This window comes from Lactuca virosa, chromosome 6 (assembly GCF_052849685.1).
Source record: "Lactuca virosa cultivar CGN04683 chromosome 6, Lactuca_virosa_CGN04683_v6, whole genome shotgun sequence".
Lineage (NCBI taxonomy): Eukaryota > Viridiplantae > Streptophyta > Magnoliopsida > Asterales > Asteraceae > Lactuca > Lactuca virosa.
Genome location: NC_136431.1, coordinates 27,126,662 through 27,150,044, shown reverse-complemented (window position 1 = coordinate 27,150,044; position 23,383 = coordinate 27,126,662).

Genomic DNA, 23,383 nt, shown 5'->3' with positions numbered 1-23,383 from the left:
GGTGCCCAAGGAATTGGACCTCTCGTAACCAAAACTCGCACTTCGAGAACTTGTCACAAAGCCGTTCTCACCTTAAAACCCCCAAAAGCTCACGAAGATACTCCTCATGCTGCTCTCTGGTCTTGGAATACACAAAGATATCATGAATAAACACAATAACCGACAGGTCGAGCATCAACCTGCATACCCGATTAATCATATCCATAAATACAGCATGCACATTGGTGAGCCCAAATGGCATCACCACGAAATTGTAATGCCTATAAGGAGTCCGAAACGCGGTCTTCTCCACGTCCTCCTCTCTCAGTCTCACCTGATGATACCCACACCTCAGATCGATCTTGGAGAACGAAGATGCACCCTGCAACTGATCAAAGAGGTCATCGATCCGCAGAAGAGGATAAAATGGCTCTTCACCGTTAACTTGTCCAAATCCTGGTAATCAATGCACATCCGGTGTGAACCATCCTTCTTCTTAACGAACAGTATCGATGCTCCCCATGGAGAACTGCTCGGTCTGATGAAATGCTTGCCTAGCAGCTCCTGCAGCTAAGATGACAACTCCTGCATCTTAGGCGGTGCCAAGCGGTACGACGCCTTGGCAATCGGGGCCGCACCTGGCACAAGTTCAATCCTGAACTCAACTTGCTTCTCAAGAGGCACACCGGGTAACTCCTCCATGAATACATCCGCAAACTCCCTCAACTAGAACCTCAGAAACTGAAATATGATACCCAACCCGAGTATCAACCACATAAGCTAACTAACATGCACACCCGTGCTGAATATACTGACAAGCCCTGTCTGCCGAACAAAACCCTGAACCAACCCTGGTGCCCTCCCCATAGATAAACATTTTTCCCCCACTTGGGGTTCGAACTTGTCACACCCCCAAACCAAGGATGGCGGAAACGTCCGGGGGTGGAGGACTTCATGTATAGTATCATAACAGCAATTGTAATAGTAATTCAAGCAAACACAACCAACATATATATAATTGAAAAAAAATTACATCATTGTATGAATTACATGTTTACGAATCAATTACAATATGTTGATAAAATATGAAATAGTAGACGCCTTAGCGTCCCATCCTCAAAAGCACTTGATTACCTGTTTAATGATTTCCTGAGAATACAAGTTGTTTGAAAAAGTGTCAACACAAAGGTTGGTGAGTTCATAAGCTTTTGTTTGGTATTATTAAAAGCCTTTCGTTTGTAAAAGTAGTATTTGTGTTAGAAAAACCCAATATTTTCCTTAATGTGTAAATGTAGTCTAAAAACCCAAAGACCGAAATGTACAAGTAATTTATCATATTTATAGTAAAACAATGCAAGTTTAAATCGACATAACTCGTTAAATTTTAATGAAGTTCCCGTAAATTCCAATGTTTGTTAATACTTTATGTGAGTTTATTATAACCATACTATGACCAAGGTGGCCTAAAACGACGTTCTTCAGGCATCGGAAATGTTATGACAATTGTCACCCCAGACCTATCGGTCTAACTGTTGCATGCAGTTTAGGTGTGGGTTTGTCAAACCCAATATAGATCTATACACAAGTATCACGCTCTCCCTCAAGGAGACTCTGGTTACAATACATGACTTAATGGTAATTTGAAGTAAATGTCTCACAAAGTCATTAACGGAATTTCGTGTTATGAAAACTTGGTACCGTATGGCCGTACCTTGCTTAATGAAAATATATTTTGTATAAATGTACCCTTTCTAAATGTATGTGTCATGTAATGTATCATAAACTATACCTATTATAGTTTATCAACCAAGGGTAGTACGTGGTAATGTATGCAAACTATATTAAAAATAGTTTATTTAATGTTTGAATGTATCGATTGTACTTTGATTATAATCACTTGTTATTCTTTATATTTTATATGACCAAATCCATTTGTAAACTGATGTGTGTCTAAATATTAAGATAAAATGTCATATATTGCAGTAACATATAGTCACATAAAGATATACACCTTGCTCAACATGTTACAAGGTGAAATGAAATTAACAGCAACTTTTCGTTAAAAACAGTTTCTGTTACCGTTCTTAGAAAATTTATAGAAAAATCATCACAGCTCTAAATCCAAATCCGCAAATTTTGAGAGTTTGGAATATGAGTCTAGTTTGTTCGTGAATTTTATCATGATTTTTAGTGATCTCTAACAGAGGTGAAAATGTTCATAATCACAGACTGGTCGGGGTTTGCCTCTGAAATGACAGGCAGTTTTGTAAAAATCACCATTAATTGTAGAAAAATCATTTGGAGATGTGCAAGTAGTCATTTTAAAGCTAAGAGTTTGAACTACTTGCACCTGAAACAGTTTTGAAAACTAAAATTTTTAAGTTGACCAAAACAGTCCGTGATTAACGTCCATCTTTTCTGATGCAATCTGTTAGAAAAAGTTTAATTGTGTTCTTGATGATTTTACTTGTATTACCTCTTTAAAACTTAAGAAAAACATGTAAATATATGGGTATGAACTCACCTTATGTGGTTTCAGTAGATGAAAGTGAGAGAGAGAAAGTGTTCAACTCAAGAACACCAAGAAGATGTCTTGATGATTTGAGAATCTAACACCGAATAAGATGGAACTTGTGTTCAACTCAAGAACACCAAGAAGATGTCTTGATGATTTGAGAATCAAAATCATTGAGTTGAACACAAGTTCCATCTTATTCGGTGTTAGATTCTCAAATCATCAAGACATCTTCTTGGTGTTCTTGAGTTGAACACAAGTTCCATCTTATTCGGTGTTAGATTCTCAAATCATCAAGACATCTTCTTGGTGTTCTATGTTTATGAAAGGCTTTTAATAATACCAAACAAAAGCTTATGAACTCACCAACCTTTGTGTTGACACTTTTTCAAACAACTTGTATTCTCAGGAAATCATTAAACAGGTAATCAAGTGCTTTTGAGGATGGGACGCTAAGGCGTCTACTATTTCATATTTTATCAACATATTGTAATTGATTCGTAAACATGTAATTCATACAATGATGCAATTTTTTTTCAATTATATATATGTTGGTTGTGTTTGCTTGAATTACTATTACAATTGCTGTTATGATACTATACATGAAGTCCTCCACCCCCGGACGTTTCCGCCATCCTTGGTTTGGGGGTGTGACAGATCTGTCACACCCCCAAACCAAGGATGGCGGAAACGTCCGGGGGTGGAGGACTTCATGTATAGTATCATAACAGCAATTGTAATAGTAATTCAAGCAAACACAACCAACATATATATAATTGAAAAAAAATTACATCATTGTATGAATTACATGTTTACGAATCAATTACAATATGTTGATAAAATATGAAATAGTAGACGCCTTAGCGTCCCATCCTCAAAAGCACTTGTTAAGGCTAAGGAAAATCAAACACATGAACTTTCCAAATGATGATTTCTCATTAAAATAGCGAATTGTATAGTGATTACATAACGTAAACCCTAGCATATAAGGGTTATTGGAGTTGACCGGTTTGACTTGTTGACTTTGAATTGACCGAAATTTGACGGTTGTCACATCATCCCCCCGTTAGAAGGAATTTCGTCCCGAAATTTTCATTTTGACTGGGATTTCAAGAGTTTGGGAAGAGATGTGGATACTTTTGTTTCATCTGATCCTCGCGTTCCCAGGTGAATTCGGGTCCTCGTTTAGCGTTCCAACGTACCTTCACGATAGGAATACGACTTTGTTTCGTTCGTTTGATTTCCCTGTCCATGATCTCCACAGGTTCTTCTACGAAGTTGAGGCTCTCATTGATCTCGATTTCCTCGAGTGGAATAATGAGAGTCTCATCGGATAGGCACTTTATCAAGTTCGAGACGTGGAAGGTAGGATGCACATTACTAAGTTCGCGGGGTAGATTGAGTTTGTAAGCTACAGGGCCGATTCTAGCGAGAATCTCAAAAGGCCCTATGTATCTTGGATTCAGCTTCCCACGCTTTCCGAAGCGTATCAAGCCTTTCCAGGGTGAGACTTTCAAAAGGACTCGGTCTCCCACCTGGAATTCCAAGGGTTTCCTCCGCTTGTCTGCGTAGCTTTTCTGTCGGTCTCTTGAGGCTTTAAGTCGTGCTCGGATTTGTACGATCTTTTCGGTGGTTTCGCGGATGATTTCTGGACCGGTGAGAGTGCTATTAGAGACTTGCCCTCTAGCTAGCTGTGCATCCCCCACCTCAGCCCAACACAGGGGTGATCTGCATTTGCGACCGTAAAGAGCTTCGAATGGAGCGACTTTGATGCTAGTATGATAGCTGTTATTGTAGGAGAATTCGATAAGCGGTAGATGGGTATCCCATGCTTTACCGAAGTCTATCACACAAGCTCTTAACATGTCTTCCAACGTTTGAATGGTTCGCTCGCTCTGTCCGTCGGTTTGTGGGTGGTAGGCCGTACTCATGTCAAGCCTAGTTCCCAATGATTTTTGTAGAGACTGCCAAAACCGTGAGGTAAATCTACTATCTCTATCGGAGATAATGGATATCGGCACACCATGGAGTCGTACAATCTCTCTGATGTACGTTCTAGTAAGCTTCTCCATCTTGTCGGTTTCTTTTATTGGTAGAAAGTGTGTTGATTTGGTCAATCTGTCTACAATTACCCATATTGTGTCAGGACCGCCCAATGTCTTAGGCAGCTTGGTTATGAAGTCCATTGTTATTCGTTCCCACTTCCACTCAGGTATATCCGGCTGTTGTAATAGCCCGGATGGTTTCTGGTATTCGGTTTTGACCTTAGCGCAAGTCAGGCACTTGCTCACATAGGTAGCAATCTCAGCTTTCATGTTCGGCCACCAGTATAATTTCTTGAGGTCCAGATACATCTTATCCGACCCGGGATGGATGGAGTATCGAGTCTTGTGTGCTTCATTCATGACGACATCTCGGAGTCCACCGAACTTCGGTGTCCAAATCCGGTTCATGATATAACGTGCTCCATCATCCTTGACTTCTAAGTTTTTATCCATTCCCCTTAATGTCTCTCCTGCCACCTTTTCTGGTTTCAAAGCTTCCAGTTGAGCTTCCTTGATTTGTATGGTCAAGTGGGAATGGATTGTCATTGTTAAGGATTTTACTCGGCGGCCCGAGTACTCCTTCCTGCTTAGAGCATCGGCCACTACATTGGCCTTGCCCGGATGATAACGAATTTCGCACTCGTAGTCATTCAGCAACTCCACCCATCTCCTCTGTCGCATGTTGAGCTCTTTCTGATTGAGGATATGCTGAAGACTTTTGTGATCAGTGAAGATAGTGCATTTCGTGCCGTAGAGGTAGTGTCTCCAGATCTTCAAAGCGAATACCACTGCTCCTAATTCCAGGTCGTGCGTAGTATAATTAACCTCGTGCGTCTTAAGCTGTCTCGATGCATACGCGATAACCTTCCCTCTCTGCATGAGCACACATCCGAGGCCTTGATTCGAAGCATCACAGTACACTACGAAGTCCTCGGTTCCCTCTGGGAGAGACAAGATCGGTGCGCTGCATAGGGCTTGTTTTAACGTTTGGAAAGCAGCTTCTTGTTTATTTTCCCACTTGAATATCACACCTTTCTGCGTCAAGGTGGTGAGTGGTTTCGCAATCTTGGAGAAGTTTTGTATAAATCTTCGGTAGTAGCCCGCAAGCCCAAGGAATTGTCGAATTTCGGTTGGCGTCTTGGGTGCTGACCAATTCTCGATTGCCTTGATCTTGGAGGGATCCACATGTATGCCTTTCTCACTTACCACATGTCCAAGGAAATCCACTTCTCTAATCCAGAATTCACACTTAGAGAACTTAGCATAAAGCTTCTCCGCTCTTAGCGTCTCTAGCACTTGGCGTAGATGTAGGCGATGCTCCTCCTCGCTTCGCGAGTAGATCAAGATATCGTCCATGAATACGATTACAAACTTGTCTAGGTAGGGTCGACACACTCTATTCATTAGGTCCATGAATACCGCAGGTGCGTTTGTTAAACCGAAGGACATCACCACAAACTCGTAGTGCCCATAGCGAGTTCTGAATGCAGTTTTGGGAATATCTTCTTCTTGAACTCGTAGCTGATGGTAGCCTGACCTTAGGTTGATCTTTGAGAAGAAATTTGCTCCTTGGAGTTGGTCGAAAAGGTCGTCGATTCGGGGCAGAGGATATCGGTTTTTGATGGTGAGCTTGTTTAGTTCCCGATAGTCGATGCACATGCGAAAGGATCCGTCCTTCTTCTTTACAAAAAGGACTGGTGCTCCCCAAGGTGAGAAGCTTGGTCTGATGAACCCTTTGTTCAAAAGCTCGGTCAACTGACTGGACAACTCCTGCATTTCTGATGGTGCGAGGCGGTATGGAGCTCTGGCTACGGGGGTAGCTCCGGGTATTAAGTCAATTCTGAAATCGACTTGTCGTGCGAGTGGTACACCAGGAAGATCTTCTGGGAACACATCCGGGAAGTTACACACTTCGGGGATGTCTTTGATGTCTTTCACGTCTTGTTTCTTGTCCACTACATGGGCTAAGAAGGCGTGGTACTCCTTCCGGAGATACTTTTGGGCTTTGATGCATGAGATGATTTGTAAATTCGCACTAGGTTTGTCACCATAGATGAGAAGGGTTTCGTCATTTGGTAGATTGAGGCGAACGGCCCTTTCGTAACATAGAATGTCGGCACGGTGAGGAACTAACCAATCCATCCCGATGATTACGTCGAAGCTTTTTATGGTGACTGGCATCAGGTCAATTTTAAATGTATGGTTGTCTAGAGTGAGAGTACATTCTGAGTATATATCGCTAGTGCTTTCTACTTTCCCATTTGCCATTTCTACTACATAAGTATCCTTTAGTGATTGGGGATTTTGTTCAAGTAAATGTTTATATTGGTGGCTCACGAAACTCCTCTCCACTCCACTATCGAATAGTACGCATGCATAAGAGTTATTGAGGAGAAACGTACCGGTAACCACCGTGGGATCCTCGACTGCTTCCCCGTGTCCTATTGCCAGGACTCTTCCTACTCCACCAGCATTAGGGGCTTGTGCTTTGAGGCAGTCTCTTTTGAAGTGACCTACGTCTCCACAGTTGTAGCAGGTCCGGGTTGCCCCCGTACTGGCGACTTGGTTGATTGGTTGAGCCGGCGCTTTACAGAAACGAGCAGTGTGCCCCTTCCTGTCGCAGTTGTTACAGTGCATCTCCCTACAAGCACCATTGTGGTGAAAGTTGCACTTGTTGCACTTAGGTAGTTTTCCCGCATATGGCTTCGGTGGTGCTGGAGTGGTAGCAGTAGTGGCAGCATTAGTGGCAGCATGGACAGCAACAATTTGTTGCTTCTTAGCGGGGTCCTGTGCTGGTTGGCTCTTCTTTTCGTTCCAGAACTTCCTTTTGTTGTTTCCCCCTTTTGATTTATCAGTGGTGGTGGTTGTAGTATTATGACCGGCTCGGTGGTCAACAAGTTGTTGTGCCAGCTCCCTGGCACTGTCAAAAGTAGTTGGCCTTGAAGCTAGGACACTACTTTGCACGTGGAGAGACAGTCCCCAAAGGTATCGCTCCACCTTTTTCTCCTCCGGAGTAACCATTGTTGGGCAGAGGAGAGCCAATTCATTGAATCGGGTGGTGTAGGTTTCAAGGTCAGAGCCCGTCATCCTGAGGTTCCAGAGTTCTTGTTCCAGCTTTTGAATTTCACCTCTCGGGCAGTACTCCTTCATCATCAACGTTTTTAGTTCTGCCCAGGTTATGGAGCTAGCCACTTCGAGAGTAAGTGACTTAACCCGGCAGTTCCACCAAGTAAGGGCCCGGCCGGTGAAGGTTAAGGTTGCGAACTTAACTTTGCTCGCTTCGGGGCAGGAGCACACCTGAAAGACTACTTCGGTCTTTTCAAACCATTGCATCAACGTGATGACTCCCCCGCTTCCATTGAAGTTGTCGGGTTTGCCATTTGTGAAGTCCTTGTATGAACACTCTTTTGCACGCCACGTACTGTCTCCGTGGTTAGAGTGTGTAGCTCCCGATCCCGAACCACCAGCTCCGTTGGTCCCTATTTGCGACATTGCGGCCGCTACGGCTGCTGTTACTGCAGCCTGGAACATCGCGGGATCAAACTGTGGAGGCGGCGGCGGAGGAGGTGTTGCTGTGTTGCTGGAAGGTCTGGGTCTTCTTCTTGGCGGCATGGTTCTGTCATAAGTCGTAAACCAATGTACTTTTAGTAAAAGTGTATTTATAGGGAGAGAAATCTTTTATACATAAAGTATATTATTACGTTGTTTTCCGGTATGTTTACGATACATACGATTTTATACTTTTTTTTATTGACCCAATACATTGGGTTATGAGGTAAAATGAAAGTATAAAATATTTTTATTATAGTAACACAAAATACTCCTATAGTATTTGTAAATGTTTAGTTTTGAATTCTTAAAGCATTTAGTTACTTTATAATATTCATCATACTTTTAATGAGAATTTATAAGTCCTTGTCTTACCCGTTCGGCTAACGACCCTCCACCGATCAAGGAAGCGGTGGGTGAGAGTGGACACCCATTAAGTTGCCATTTTATAGGCAACAACCTTATACCCCCCTTATAGACCGGCTTCGTGAATGAGGCGTACTAGCGGTAAGACGAGTTTGTTAGATTTGTTGTCCATCATGACCATCCCCCGGTATATGCAAGTCAATTCCTGGACAGATATAGTTGATCAGGCTATATCCTTCCCAGACTTGACTTACATATACCAAGGCATACCCATAATGTACAACTCCTCTTCTTTTATTTTATGTTCTTCTAGTTATGACACTATGTGAGCATGTATGCATGTATTTATACTTTTTAATAAAAAGAATCATTTATTTTCTAAAAGTATATTTATTTGAAAAATGCACAAATCAGAGACTATTAGTCCCAATAGTGTTTATAGTTTGTATATCTTATGTGGTTTGATATACTTAATTCACTATAAACTGCGCTCTGATACCAATCTGTCACACCCCCAAACCAAGGATGGCGGAAACGTCCGGGGGTGGAGGACTTCATGTATAGTATCATAACAGCAATTGTAATAGTAATTCAAGCAAACACAACCAACATATATATAATTGAAAAAAAATTACATCATTGTATGAATTACATGTTTACGAATCAATTACAATATGTTGATAAAATATGAAATAGTAGACGCCTTAGCGTCCCATCCTCAAAAGCACTTGTTAAGGCTAAGGAAAATCAAACACATGAACTTTCCAAATGATGATTTCTCATTAAAATAGCGAATTGTATAGTGATTACATAACGTAAACCCTAGCATATAAGGGTTATTGGAGTTGACCGGTTTGACTTGTTGACTTTGAATTGACCGAAATTTGACGGTTGTCACAGAACTACCACTCGCTGGCCCTCACAATCAATCATGACACCAAACCTACTCAGCCAGTCTATACCCACTATCACACGTACACCCCCCATGGGAATAGGGATCAAATCAATTGGATAAGGCACCTCGAAGATCTCCAATACACAACCCTGATATACTGCAGATGCAGAAACCCCGTGTTCGTTGGCGATGGAAACTCGCAATGAACACTCCAACTCCCCAATAGGCATATCAAACTCCCTATTGAAAGATCGAGATACAAAGGACCGACTCACGCCTGAGTCGCATAACATAAGTGTAGGAAAAGAGTTCACTAAGAACGTACCTATCAGGAGCATATACATGGGCATAACATAAAACATAATCAACAGAATAATAAATAGAAACATATCGGTCACGACATCTGGTGCCGACCTAGCCTCCTCTGCAGTGATTTGGAAAGCGCGACCTCGAGCCCTTAGGGGCTCCGTCCTGCCCTGACTTCCATCCTTGATCCTCAAAGTAGCCGGTACTGGAGCCTGCGCCAGCCTAGCAACAAGTGAGGGGCATTTGGCTTTCACATGGCCAACCTGGTCCTATTGGTAACAAATCCTGGAGCTGAGTGTTGGGGCCTGCTGGCGGCAATCCCTTGCCATATGGCCATGCTAGCCACAATTGTGACACCTAGAAGATGATCGAAAAGAACCCTCATGAACCTTGCCGCACTTCCCACAAGTGTGGCCCTTCCAAACCCTAGATCTGACATCAGTGGTGTTGAACCGCTTCGGCACAGGCTGCGACTGTGCTAGGGCCGGTCTCAGCTCCCTCGTCTGGAGCTCCATTTCAATCTCACGCTGTCTGGCGGCCTCCTACAACTCCAACAATGATCCATAACGCCAAGTGGATACAAAATGCTTGATGTCTGTCTTGAGCATACACAAGTAACGGGTCATCTGAGCTTGCTCGGAAGCAGCAAACTCTGGACAAAACATGGCCCTCTCCGTGAACATCTTCGTGATCTCCATCACCGACTCCGTTCCCTACCTCAAATCCAAGTACTCTTGAGCCAACCTCTCAGTTCCACCAGCGGAATATATCTAGAATGAAACATCTCCGAGAACTGCTCCCAAGTCACTACAGTCCTCTGCTTAGGAGAATACAAGCTGGTAACAAGTCTCCACCAATCCTATGCTCCGGACCTTAGATGGTTCAGAGTGCAACTGACCTTCTGGTCATTTGGGCAAGAGAAAATGAAAAAAGACTCCTCAATGTCAGACAGCCACCTCATGGCTATGATTGGATCTTGAACACTGTTGAAAGTCGAGGGCTTTGTATTGTCGAAGTCTCGATACTGGAAGACCCTCCCAGCACCAACCCCAGCAGCGAAAACAGCTGTGGTGGTTGCAGCAGCAGTAGCCTCAGACACAATGGCGTATCGCTCATCCAAGTACTCCACCATGGCGGTCTTAATAGACCCAAACATCTCTGGAAACTATGCCTGAAAGTGAGCAACAACCTCCTCCTAAAGGATCTCCCTAATCCTGTCCTCGGACAAAGCTGGGCCATTCTGGCCACCTATCCCTGATCCTGATCCGGATCCAGCCTCGAAACGTCGCGTCATCACCATACTGAAAATAAACCAGGGAGATATCAAATAATACATAAATCATATCAGGGGAACCAACTCCCAACAAAGCCCTAGGGGTTGTGACTTCCCTGCTATGCATACGGGTCGTATGCTTCCAGTAGTACGAGACCATACTACCTTCCACACCTACCCATATTTGTCTCAATGATCATCACAACAACCCTAAAAAATACATACTAGAAGACGCATATACTCAACCCTCATTCACTAGAGGAAGGCTAAACATCACAAAACTGGCCGGCTGACCCCACACAAATCATCCATGAAACTTCTACCAACCCTGAAGCACTCGTGTATGCTAATCATGCATAACACCGGACCCTATAGACAGTCGAATATCTTATCCTACCCTAAGCCCTTCATCAAACAAGAATAAGAAATAAGGCCAAACCAAACATTTCCAGGCTATAGAATCTTAGTTATGTATAACTATGATGCATACACTAAGCAACTACAGTAATGATGTCAATTTCATATAAGGAAGAACCCTAGGCTATCAGGCATCATATAATCAGACAATTCTATCATGCAATTACTAAAGATCCCTAGCCTATCACTAGCATGTTGTTATAACATATCACAAGATCAAATAACAGTGTGGTAATTTGGGCTCTACTTACGGGCTCCGGTTGATCGTACACATCGCATCCTTTTTGATTATTTTGAAAACAATTTGCAAATCATTTTTAAAATCTTTTTCTTTAGTTTGAGACTGGATTCACACGAGTGTTCCTCCAATTCATTCAAAGCAAGGCTCTGATACCAACTTGTAAGACTCATAAAAATCATGATAAATTTAAACTTTTTAAATATAACCCAAAACCATAAAGTGTTTACAAAACAGTTTTCAAAACAATTCCAACATCAGAGTTTACCCAAAATCATAGATCATAACAAGAGGATGTGTACGGTCACGCCTTCGCCTTCCCGTGGTCATCCAAAGTTCCTGAAACATGACCCAAAACTGTAAGCCAACGCTTAGTGAGTTCCCCCAAAATACAAACACATAACCAAATAACAAATATATAATAACAACATACAATGGGTCCACAGCTAAAAGACTGGATTACCCTTAAGCCCCCAACATAAGTCTGGCTTGCCCTCAGGACTCACAGTTTATGTATGGCTTGCTCCCTGTCCAGATTAGTCCTTGGACAGAAATACCATCAAGCCCTCAGTATGAGTCTGGAATACCATCCGGTACTCACATCGTATCTGGAATGCTCATGAGCCCTCAGTATAAGTCTGGAATTCCCTACCTGGCCCTCAACTCATATCCGGAGTGCTCCAGGGTTTGCTGGGTACAATACGGAGCAGTACAACATCAATCCAACACAATATGTTGACATATAACAGATAATACACATATACATATAATCATGCAAACAGAATCACATGTAGTCCTACAGATCTACCAGACTAGCACATCGGCAACTAGCATAATCATGCATATCTATTCCATACTCAACATATCAGTGAATAACAGGATATCAAACCAATGTGTTGGCTTTGGTGCCTTCAACCTGTAAGTACAATGAGGAAAACTCACCTCGCAAAATAGACAAACGTTGATGAGGTCTCAACTCCGAATCTCAACTCCAACCGCCTCCTATTCCAACCAAATGACCAATCTCAATTAGAATTCCCAAAATACCCAAAATATCCTTAAGATCAAACTTGGTCAAAGTCAAATTCAACTGGTCACACCAACTAAGTTAACTGAGTCCACCAAACCGAGTCAACCCAAATGAGTCAACTCAATCGGATTGACCCAATGCGAGTATGCAGGGCGTACTCCGAAGGCACGTTGGGTGTACTTGAGTCCTCACATGTTGACCACTATTAGGGTGGTTGACCTCGTACGCGGGGCGTACTCTCGCTAACTTCAAAACTCATTAAGTTCTTAATGGCTTAAGCACTTATGTCCGTATTTCAGATCCAAGGCTAAAATACACTCTAGAGTCATAAAGTTTCCAACTTTATGACTTTGCATGCCATTAAGTGCTTATCTCAACTTCTTAATCCATTAAGACATTCTACAAGATGCATGGAGCAAAACCAACCATTTGAAACCCATTTTATGACTCAAGACCCTCCCAAGGGTATGAATGGACAACTTAATGGGTCAAGAACATGCTTTGTTCATGAAACACCACATTTGGGACAAAAGAACCTAAAACTAACCCAAAACAAGATCTACAAGAAACTACACGAAGTTCAGAACTTGATACCTCAAAATGGTGCGAAAAGGTGGTGTGATCCTGGATCTAGAAAGCTTCACTCCTTCAAGGTGGTTTTCTCTTCCATCCTTCTTCTTGAAAAGCACCAAAACACACACACAAAAGCTTAGAAATGGGTCCTCAAGAGGATATTAGGGTTACAAACACGTATGAGAGGGTGGTGGTTGATAAGGTGAAGGAAATGAGGCCATAACAATGCTTAAATACCAGCCAAACCCTAAAAATTAGGGTTTCCTCATCTGGCAAGTATGCCCAGTGCTCAGCGTACACCACATACGCATGACGTACTCCGAAGGCCTAAAATTACAATAATGCCATTAAGGCCCTTTTGAATACATTTCTTGAACTTGGGACCAAAATGCAACACAAATGAATTAAAGGGTTAAATTTAGAACTACCTCACATCGGGATGTTACACCTCGATGAGAGAGTCTCCCTCTAGTGGGAATGCTATGTAACCTTAGCCTCCAAATAAAGATGTTTAACTTAATAGGAACCCATTTTTTCCATTTAGTTTCACACCAACCCATATACAACATACATATCAAAAAAAGATCGAGTTGAAGAGACATAAAAAGCTTCCGAAACATCAATAGACCACCCCAAACGATCGGGTCTAGAATCAAGCTGAAGATCAAGCATCAAGGAAATAAAATCGTCCCACTGTGTCTGCTCAATTCCGCCTCTAGGAGGCCACCTAAGAGAATCAGTATCCCAACCAATCACATCCCTACCCCGAACCGAGACAGATCTATGAATATCCAACATAAAAATCCTGTGAAAAGTCATTGTTAGAGGCTGATCACCCTTCCAAACATCATGCCAAAATTAAGTCCTATTCCTATCTCCAACCCTGATCGGACAAAAAGACTACAAATATGGGTTAAGAAAGAATCTCCAACGCCAACAAAAGAGCAAGCACCTATTGAAGGAAAATAGACTCCTAACTCCTCGACCACCCTATTTTTTGTCAGCTAAAACTCTATCCCAATGGACCCAGTGCATATGTGTCTTGTCCAAAATATGCACCCCAAAAGAATCTAGACTGAAGAGTCTCCAGCGAATTAACGACAAAAATCGGGACCATGAATATGGACATCAAATAGCTAGCTAAACTCCCTAGAACTGATTTGATCAAAGTAAGATGACCTCCAAAAGAAAGAAATTTCGCCTTCCAACCCGACAATCTGGAGCGAAAGCGGTTTACATCAACAGACCAAGCCGACACCTGAGCCATATTTTGCCTAACAAGCAAACCTAAGTTAACAAAAGGAAGAGAGTCTGGAGCTCAACCCAATCTACTAGCAACCATCTCCACCCGTGAATAAGAAACCCCCCACTCTAATCAACTTGCTTTAATGCAAGTTGATTTTAAGACCCGAAGCTAGATAATAGCACCGCAAAATACGAATAATGCGATTAGCATTATTTTGATCTCAATAAGACAGCAAGACAACATCATCAGCATAAAACAGGTGAGAAATGTCAATGTCACTAATAGAAATTCCCCAAAAAACATTCGCTTGTTTTGCTCTAAGGAGAGCAACTTGAAGCCCTTACATCACCAAAACAAAGAGAAATGGAGACAAAGGATATCTTTGTCTCACACTTTTATGAATTTGAAACTCAACAATAGGAGAACCATTCACTAGGACTGAAGCCCTAGTCGTGCTCAAAAGCTCCCTGATCTAGTCACACTAAATAGAATCGAACCCCATAATATGCATGATCTCCAAAAGATACTCCCACAACAGAATCATAAGTCTTCTCAAAATCCACTTTAAAAATCATAAGTGCATTTTTCGAAGTCTTACTCCAAGAAACCAACTCTTTCAAAAGAAACGCCCATCTAAAATTTGTCTGCCTTTAACGAAAGTAGATTGCTCCAAACTAACAACAAAACCAATAACCTCCGCCAATCTATTAGCTAACAGCTTACCAATAATTTTATATTGGCATCCAAAGACTAATAGGTCTAAAATCCTTAATGACATTCAGATCTCGAACCTTGGGATGAAAGTAAAAAAAAGGGGCCTTACAACCCTTAGGGATCAAAGAGTGAGAATGGAAATACTGAACAAATGCCACCACATCTGTAGAAATAAGATCCCAATAGCGCTTTATTAACCCAAAAGAAAAACCATCTGGACCTGGAGCCTTATCTGAACAGTAATCCGAAACTGCCATTTTTATGTCATCAAGAGAAAAAGGAGCCTGAAGGAACTAAACCTGAGCTTCCAAAAGAGTGAGAGAGAGAGAGAGAGCAGGATTAGTAGAAAGGAAAATCCCTCTCTTCTTAGAAAAGGGATTTCTATAGAAATTATGAAATTCATTTTTGACCCTCCCCAGATCATCAACGCTAACACCATCAATTAAAACCCCCTTGATGGCTAACTGACTTCTCTTTCCATTAATAGAACCATGAAAAAATTCAGAGTTCTCATCCCCCTTAATAACCTACTGGACTTTTTCCTTCTGAGCAAGATCCACTCTCAAAAGAGGATCTAAATCCATCAAGTCCTTCAAAATCGAAACTCTATGTTCGACAAGCTCAACACTACCATCACCATGCATAAGAGTATCATCAATTGACTCAATCTTTTCTTGTAACAGTTTTCTTTTGCTATCCATTGCAACTTGAGTACTAGAATACCACACCCTAAGATTAATTTTAAGAAGCTGGAGTTTCTTCTTAAAAATAACTCGGTGATTATGAATAGCCTCCGTATCAGAAACCGTAGACCAAGACTCTCGAACCACATCATCAAGACCCTCCTGTTTGCACCAAGAATGAAAGAACTGAGAATGTTTTAGACCATAATCGAGACAATGCTCCATCAAAAGAATAGGGCGATGATCTGGAATTTTTTTCTCGAAACTAACCCCGAAAGATGAGGAAAATCGACAAAATACCATTCTTAACTAGAAAACGATCTAATTTGCTAAACTTTGACACCCATTTATCACTCCAAGTAAACTAGGGACCACCCAAAGCAATATCAAACAAATCAGCCTGCTCAATAAACTGATTAAAGATCCTAGCTGAAGCTGGATGGAACTGAGACCCCAAACGTTCCAACTCATCCCGAACTTCTTTAAAATGTCCCATCAAAACACACACCCCTGAGCCAGAAGCCATCAACTGTAAAATCTATCCCCAAAGTTGTCTTTTATAGTTAATCCCTTGTGGGGTATAAACTGAAATAAACAACACCTCCAAACCAGAAGATAACCAAACCCCCTCCACGAATACATACTAATCAGAAGAAAACACAAGTTTTTTACTAAACCGATCCGGATGCTAAATGACAAGAATACCCCCCGAAGCGCCATGATAAGGAGAATAAGCATAAGAAAACGAAACATTGCCCTAAAAGTAACGAACCACCAACAAATCAATAAATTCCATATTCCTTTATTGAATAGCTAAAAATTTCACTTTAAATTTATGACATAACGATTTTAACCAAACCCGCTTATCAATACACCCCGCTCCTTGGATATTTAATGACAAACAATTCATGGTTAAACATTTTTTACCACCTCTCCTTGAATAATACTTTGAACATGCTTAAAACAACCATACATGTCAAATCCAATTTTATTACCCGTTTCCATCGTCCTGTTTGTTTCCTCCACAAAAGGGTTCCTATTAAACGGCCCTCCGAATTCATGTCATTACCTCCACAAAATATGTCAGGAAAACTTGGAGGTGTGACAAAGATTCATATGAAGCTTAAATCCCCGACATCCGAACATACCCACTCGTGAATCCGACCGAAACAACAGCAGATGAAGTCGACGTGCACGCAACATCATTAGGTTTAACCAAAACTTACATAGGAAACGTAACAACAACAGGTGTCGGTAACAGAGGTGCAACAAGAGCTGCTGTCAGACAATCAGAGGGACAAAAAACAGATTCTGTGAACGGGATTACTGCTGGAACAATAGAGATCATCGGAGCAGTAGGAAAATCTGAGCTCAAAACAGATGGAGACACATTAGAAACTTTTATAATCACCGATCTTGAAGAATGAGCATAATGAGAATTTTCTGGAGCTTTATTCCCATTTTGCCCCTGAAGGTCCTCCTTATAATTTTTAATTTTTTTACCATTACCACAACCATTAAAACCTCTCGACACATTGTTTGTCACCTCACCTTCTTTCATTAATGCCATTGTTTCATAAATACTAAACGAATCAAAGGATTCTTCCTCTTTACCGTTCAAAGATTGATTACCATCTTCATTCTATCATGGCCTTATGAATCACAATCTTCAATCTCCACTTTTGGAATCCCATAAACAAAAAAAGGAATCCAACTCGGGGCCTCTTGACTCTAACAGTGAACATAACACCATCCATACAAACTTTCACAATATTAAAAATAATATTTTAAGAGGTAGATAGAATGCAAACCCAATTCTTGTACATCTCTTCCCCAATATCATCTTCCATTTTAGCAATTTAACCTCACTTAGCGATAGTTTTTCTAAACTAATCCTTACTACAAGAACTTAAAGGAATCCCTTCAATATCCACCCAAAAAATACATTCCAAAGCAATGAAAATTTGATCCTAGGCTCTTTTCTCCAAAAGCCAATGATCCATCACATCAGAACACATAAAATTTTAATTTTTTTTAAAAGAATGCTTAGATTTGAATTCAATCATAACCCATAAGCCATGTACATATTTCATATAAAAATCCTCAAACCCTTCATCAGAACAAAGCATACGTAAATTAGGAAGAGTGGGAAAGTTTCTAGCCTTCACCAGACATACACGTTTACTTTTTTCCACAATGAAATCGACATAAGTTAAATCAATAATCTCCTCCACCTGCGCTTTACTACAGTTTTCCAAATAAGTTCCCCTAACGACACTTACGTAAGAGTTAACAGGAGCAGAAACAGGAGAAGTATGCGATGGATTTTAAACAATTTTGGACACAATCTGCTATTGCGGTCGTTTACTACCCTCTTTCATTATTTCCATTGTTTCATAAATACTAAACGAATCAAAGGATTCTTCCTCTTTACCGTTCAAAGATTGATTACCATCTTCATTCCATCATGGCCTTATGAATCACAATCTTCAATCTCCACTTTTGGAATACCATAAACAAAAGAAGGAATCCAACCCAGGGCCTCTTGACTCTAACAGTGAACATAACACCATCCAGACAAACTTTCACAATATTAAAAATAATATTTTAAGAGGTAGATAGAATGCAAACCCAATTCTTGTACATCTCTTCCCCAATATCATCTTCCATTTTAGCAATTTAACCTCACTTAGCGATAGTTTTTCTAAACTAATCCTTACTACAAGAACTCAAAGGAATCCCTTTAATATCCACCCAAACAATACATTCCAAAGCAATGAAATTTTGATCCTAAGCTCATTTCTCCAATAGCCAATGATCCATCACATCAGAACACATAAAATTTTAATTTTTTTTAAAAGAATGCTTAGATTTGAATTCAATCATAACCCATAAGCCATGTACATATTTCATATAAAAATCCTCAAACCCTTCATCAAAACAAAGCATACGTAAATTATGAAGAGTGGGAAAGTTTCTAGCCTTCACCAGACATACACGTTTACTTTTTTCCACAATGAAATCGACATAAATTAAATCAATAATCTCCTCCACCTGCGCTTTACTACAGTTTTCCAAATAAGTTCCCCTAACGACACTTACGTAAGACTTAACAGGAGCAGAAACAGGAGAAGTATGCGATGGATTTTAAACAATTTTGGACACAATCTGCTATTGCGGTCGTTTACTACCCTCTTTCATTATTTCCATTGTTTCATAAATACTAAACGAATCAAAGGATTCTTCCTCTTTACCGTTCAAAGATTGATTACCATCTTCATTCCATCATGGCCTTATGAATCACAATCTCCAATCTCCACTTTTGGAATACCATAAACAAAAGAAGGAATCCAACCCGGGGCCTCTTGACTCTAACAGTGAACATAACACCATCCATACAAACTTTCACAATATTAAAAATAATATTTTAAGAGGTAGATAGAATGCAAACCCAATTCTTGTACATCTCTTCCCCAATATCATCTTCCATTTTAGCAATTTAACCTCACTTAGCGATAGTTTTTCTAAACTAATCCTTACTACAAGAACTCAAAGGAATCCCTTCAATATCCGCCCAAACAATACATTCCAAAGCAATGAAATTTTGATCCTAAGCTCGTTTCTCCAATAGCCAATGATCCATCACACCAGAACACATAAAATTTTAATTTTTTTTAAAATAATGCTTAGATTTGAATTCAATCATAACCCATAAGCCATGTACATATTTCATATAAAAATCCTCAAACCCTTCATCAAAACAAAGCATACGTAAATTAGGAAGAGTGGAAAAGTTTCTAGCCTTCACCAGACATACACGTTTACTTTTTTCCACAATGAAATCGACATAAATTAAATCAATAATCTCCTCCACCTGCGCTTTACTACAGTTTTCCAAATAAGTTCCCCTAACGACACTTACGTAAGACTTAACAGGAGCAGAAACAGGAGAAGTATGCGATGGATTTTAAACAATTTTGGACACAATCTGCTATTGCGGTCGTTTACTACCCTCTTTCATTATTTCCATTGTTTCATAAATACTAAACGAATCAAAGGATTCTTCCTCTTTACCGTTCAAAGATTGATTACCATCTTCATTCCAACATGGCCTTATGAATCACAATCTTCAATCTCCACTTTTGGAATACCATAAACAAAAGAAGGAATCCAACCCACGGCCTCTTGACTCTAACAGTGAACATAACACCATCCATACAAACTTTCACAATATTAAAAATAATATTTTAAGAGGTAGATAGAATGCAAACCCAATTCTTGTACATCTCTTCCCCAATATCATCTTCCATTTTAGCAATTTAACCTCACTTAGCGATAGTTTTTCTAAACTAATCCTTACTACAAGAACTCAAAGGAATCCCTTCAATATCTACCCAAACAATACATTCCAAAGCAATGAAATTTTGATCCTAAGCTCGTTTCTCCAATAGCCAATGATCCATCACATCAGAACACATAAAATTTTAATTTTTTTTTAAAAGAATGCTTAGATTTGAATTCAATCATAACCCATAAGCCATGTACATATTTCATATAAAAATCCTCAAACCCTTCATCAAAACAAAGCATACGTAAATTAGGAAGAGTGGGAAAGTTTCTAGCCTTCACCAGACATACACGTTTACTTTTTTCCACAATGAAATCGACATAAGTTAAATCAATAATCTCCTCCACCTGCGCTTTACTACAGTTTTCCAAATAAGTTCCCCTAACGACACTTACGTAAGACTTAACAGGAGCAGAAACAGGAGAAGTATGCGATGGATTTTAAACAATATTGGACACAATCTGCTATTGCGGTCGTTTACTACCCTCTTTCATTATTTCCATTGTTTCATAAATACTAAACGAATCAAAGGATTCTTCCTCTTTACCGTTCAAAGATTGATTACCATCTTCATTCCATCATGGCCTTATGAATCACAATCTTCAATCTCCACTTTTGGAATACCATAAACAAAAGAAGGAATCCAACCCGGGGCCTCTTGACTCTAACAGTGAACATAACACCATCCATACAAACTTTCACAATATTAAAAATAATATTTTAAGAGGTAGATAGAATGCAAACCCAATTCTTGTACATCTCTTCCCCAATATCATCTTCCATTTTAGCAATTTAACCTCACTTAGCGATAGTTTTTCTAAACTAATCCTTACTACAAGAACTCAAAGGAATCCCTTTAATATCCACCCAAACAATACATTCCAAAGCAATGAAATTTTGATCCTAAGCTCATTTCTCCAATAGCCAATGATCCATCACATCAGAACACATAAAATTTTAATTTTTTTTAAAAGAATGCTTAGATTTGAATTCAATCATAACCCATAAGCCATGTACATATTTCATATAAAAATCCTCAAACCCTTCATCAAAACAAAGCATACGTAAATTAGGAAGAGTGGGAAAGTTTCTAGCCTTCACCAGACATACACGTTTAATTTTTTCCACAATGAAATCGACATAAGTTAAATCAATAATCTCCACCACCTGTGCTTTACTACAGTTTTCCAAATAAGTTCCCCTAACGACACTTACGTAAGAGTTAACAGGAGCAGAAACAGGAGAAGTATGCGATGGATTTTAAACAATTTTGGACACAATCTGCTATTGCGGTCGTTTACTACCCTCTTTCATTTTTTCCATTGTTTCATAAATACTAAACGAATCAAAGGATTCTTCATCTTTATCGTTCAAAGATTGATTACCATCTTCATTCCATCATGGCCTTATGAATCACAATCTCCAATCTCCACTTTTGGAATACCATAAACAAAAGAAGGAATCCAACCCGGGGCCTCTTGACTCTAACAGTGAACATAACACCATCCATACAAACTTTCACAATATTAAAAATAATATTTTAAGAGGTAGATAGAATGCAAACCCAATTCTTGTACATCTCTTCCCCAATATCATCTTCCATTTTAGCAATTTAACCTCACTTAGAGATAGTTTTTCTAAACTAATCCTTACTACAAGAACTCAAAGGAATCCCTTCAATATCCGCCCAAACAATACATTCCAAAGCAATGAAATTTTGATCCTAAGCTCGTTTCTCCAATAGCCAATGATCCATCACATCAGAACACATAAAATTTTAATTTTTTTTAAAAGAATGCTTAGATTTGAATTCAATCATAACCCATAAGCCATGTACATATTTCATATAAAAATCCTCAAACCCTTCATCAAAACAAAGCATACCTAAATTAGGAAGAGTGGGAAAGTTTCTAGCCTTCACCAGACATACACGTTTACTTTTTTCCACAATGAAATCGACATAAGTTAAATCAATAATCTCCTCCACCTGCGCTTTACTATAGTTTTCCAAATAAGTTCCCCTAACGACACTTACGTAAGAGTTAACAGGAGCGGAAACAGGAGAAGTATGCGATGGATTTTAAACAATTTTGGACACAATCTGCTATTGCGGTCGTTTACTACCCTCTTTCATTATTTCCATTGTTTCATAAATACTAAACGAATCAAAGGATTCTTCCTCTTTACCGTTCAAAGATTGATTACCATCTTCATTCCATCATGGCCTTATGAATCACAATCTTCAATCTCCACTTTTGGAATACCATAAACAAAAGAAGGAATCCAACCCAGGGCCTCTTGACTCTAACAGTGAACATAACACCATCCATACAAACTTTCACAATATTAAAAATAATATTTTAAGAGGTAGATAGAATGCAAACCCAATTCTTGTACATCTCTTCCCCAATATCATCTTCCATTTTAGCAATTTAACCTCACTTAGCGATAGTTTTTCTAAACTAATCCTTACTACAAGAACTCAAAGGAATCCCTTCAATATACACCCAAACAATACATTCCAAAGCAATGAAATTTTGATCCTAAGCTCGTTTCTCCAATAGCCAATGATCCATCACATCAGAACACATAATTTTTTTTTTTTAAAAGAATGCTTAGATTTGAATTCAATCATAACCCATAAGCCATGTACATATTTCATATAAAAATGCTCAAACCCTTCATCAAAACAAAGCATACGTAAATTAGGAAGAGTGGGAAAGTTTCTAGCCTTCACCAGACATACACATTTACCTTTTTCCACAATGAAATCGACATAAGTTAAATCAATAATCTCCTCCACCTGCGCTTTACTACAGTTTTCCAAATAAGTTCCCCTAACGACACTTACGTAAGAGTTAACCGGAGCAGAAACAGGAGAAGTATGCGATGGATTTTAAACAATTTTGGACACAATCTGCTATTGCGGTCGTTTACTACCCTCTTTCATTATTTCCATTGTTTCATAAATACTAAACGAATCAAAGGATTCTTCCTCTTTACCGTTCAAAGATTGATTACCATCTTCATTCTATCATGGCCTTACGAATCACAATCTTCAATCTCCACTTTTGGAATACCATAAACAAAAAAAGGAATCCAACTCGGGGCCTCTTGACTCTAACAGTGAACATAACACCATCCATACAAACTTTCACAATATTAAAAATAATATTTTAAGAGGTAGATAGAATGCAAACCCAATT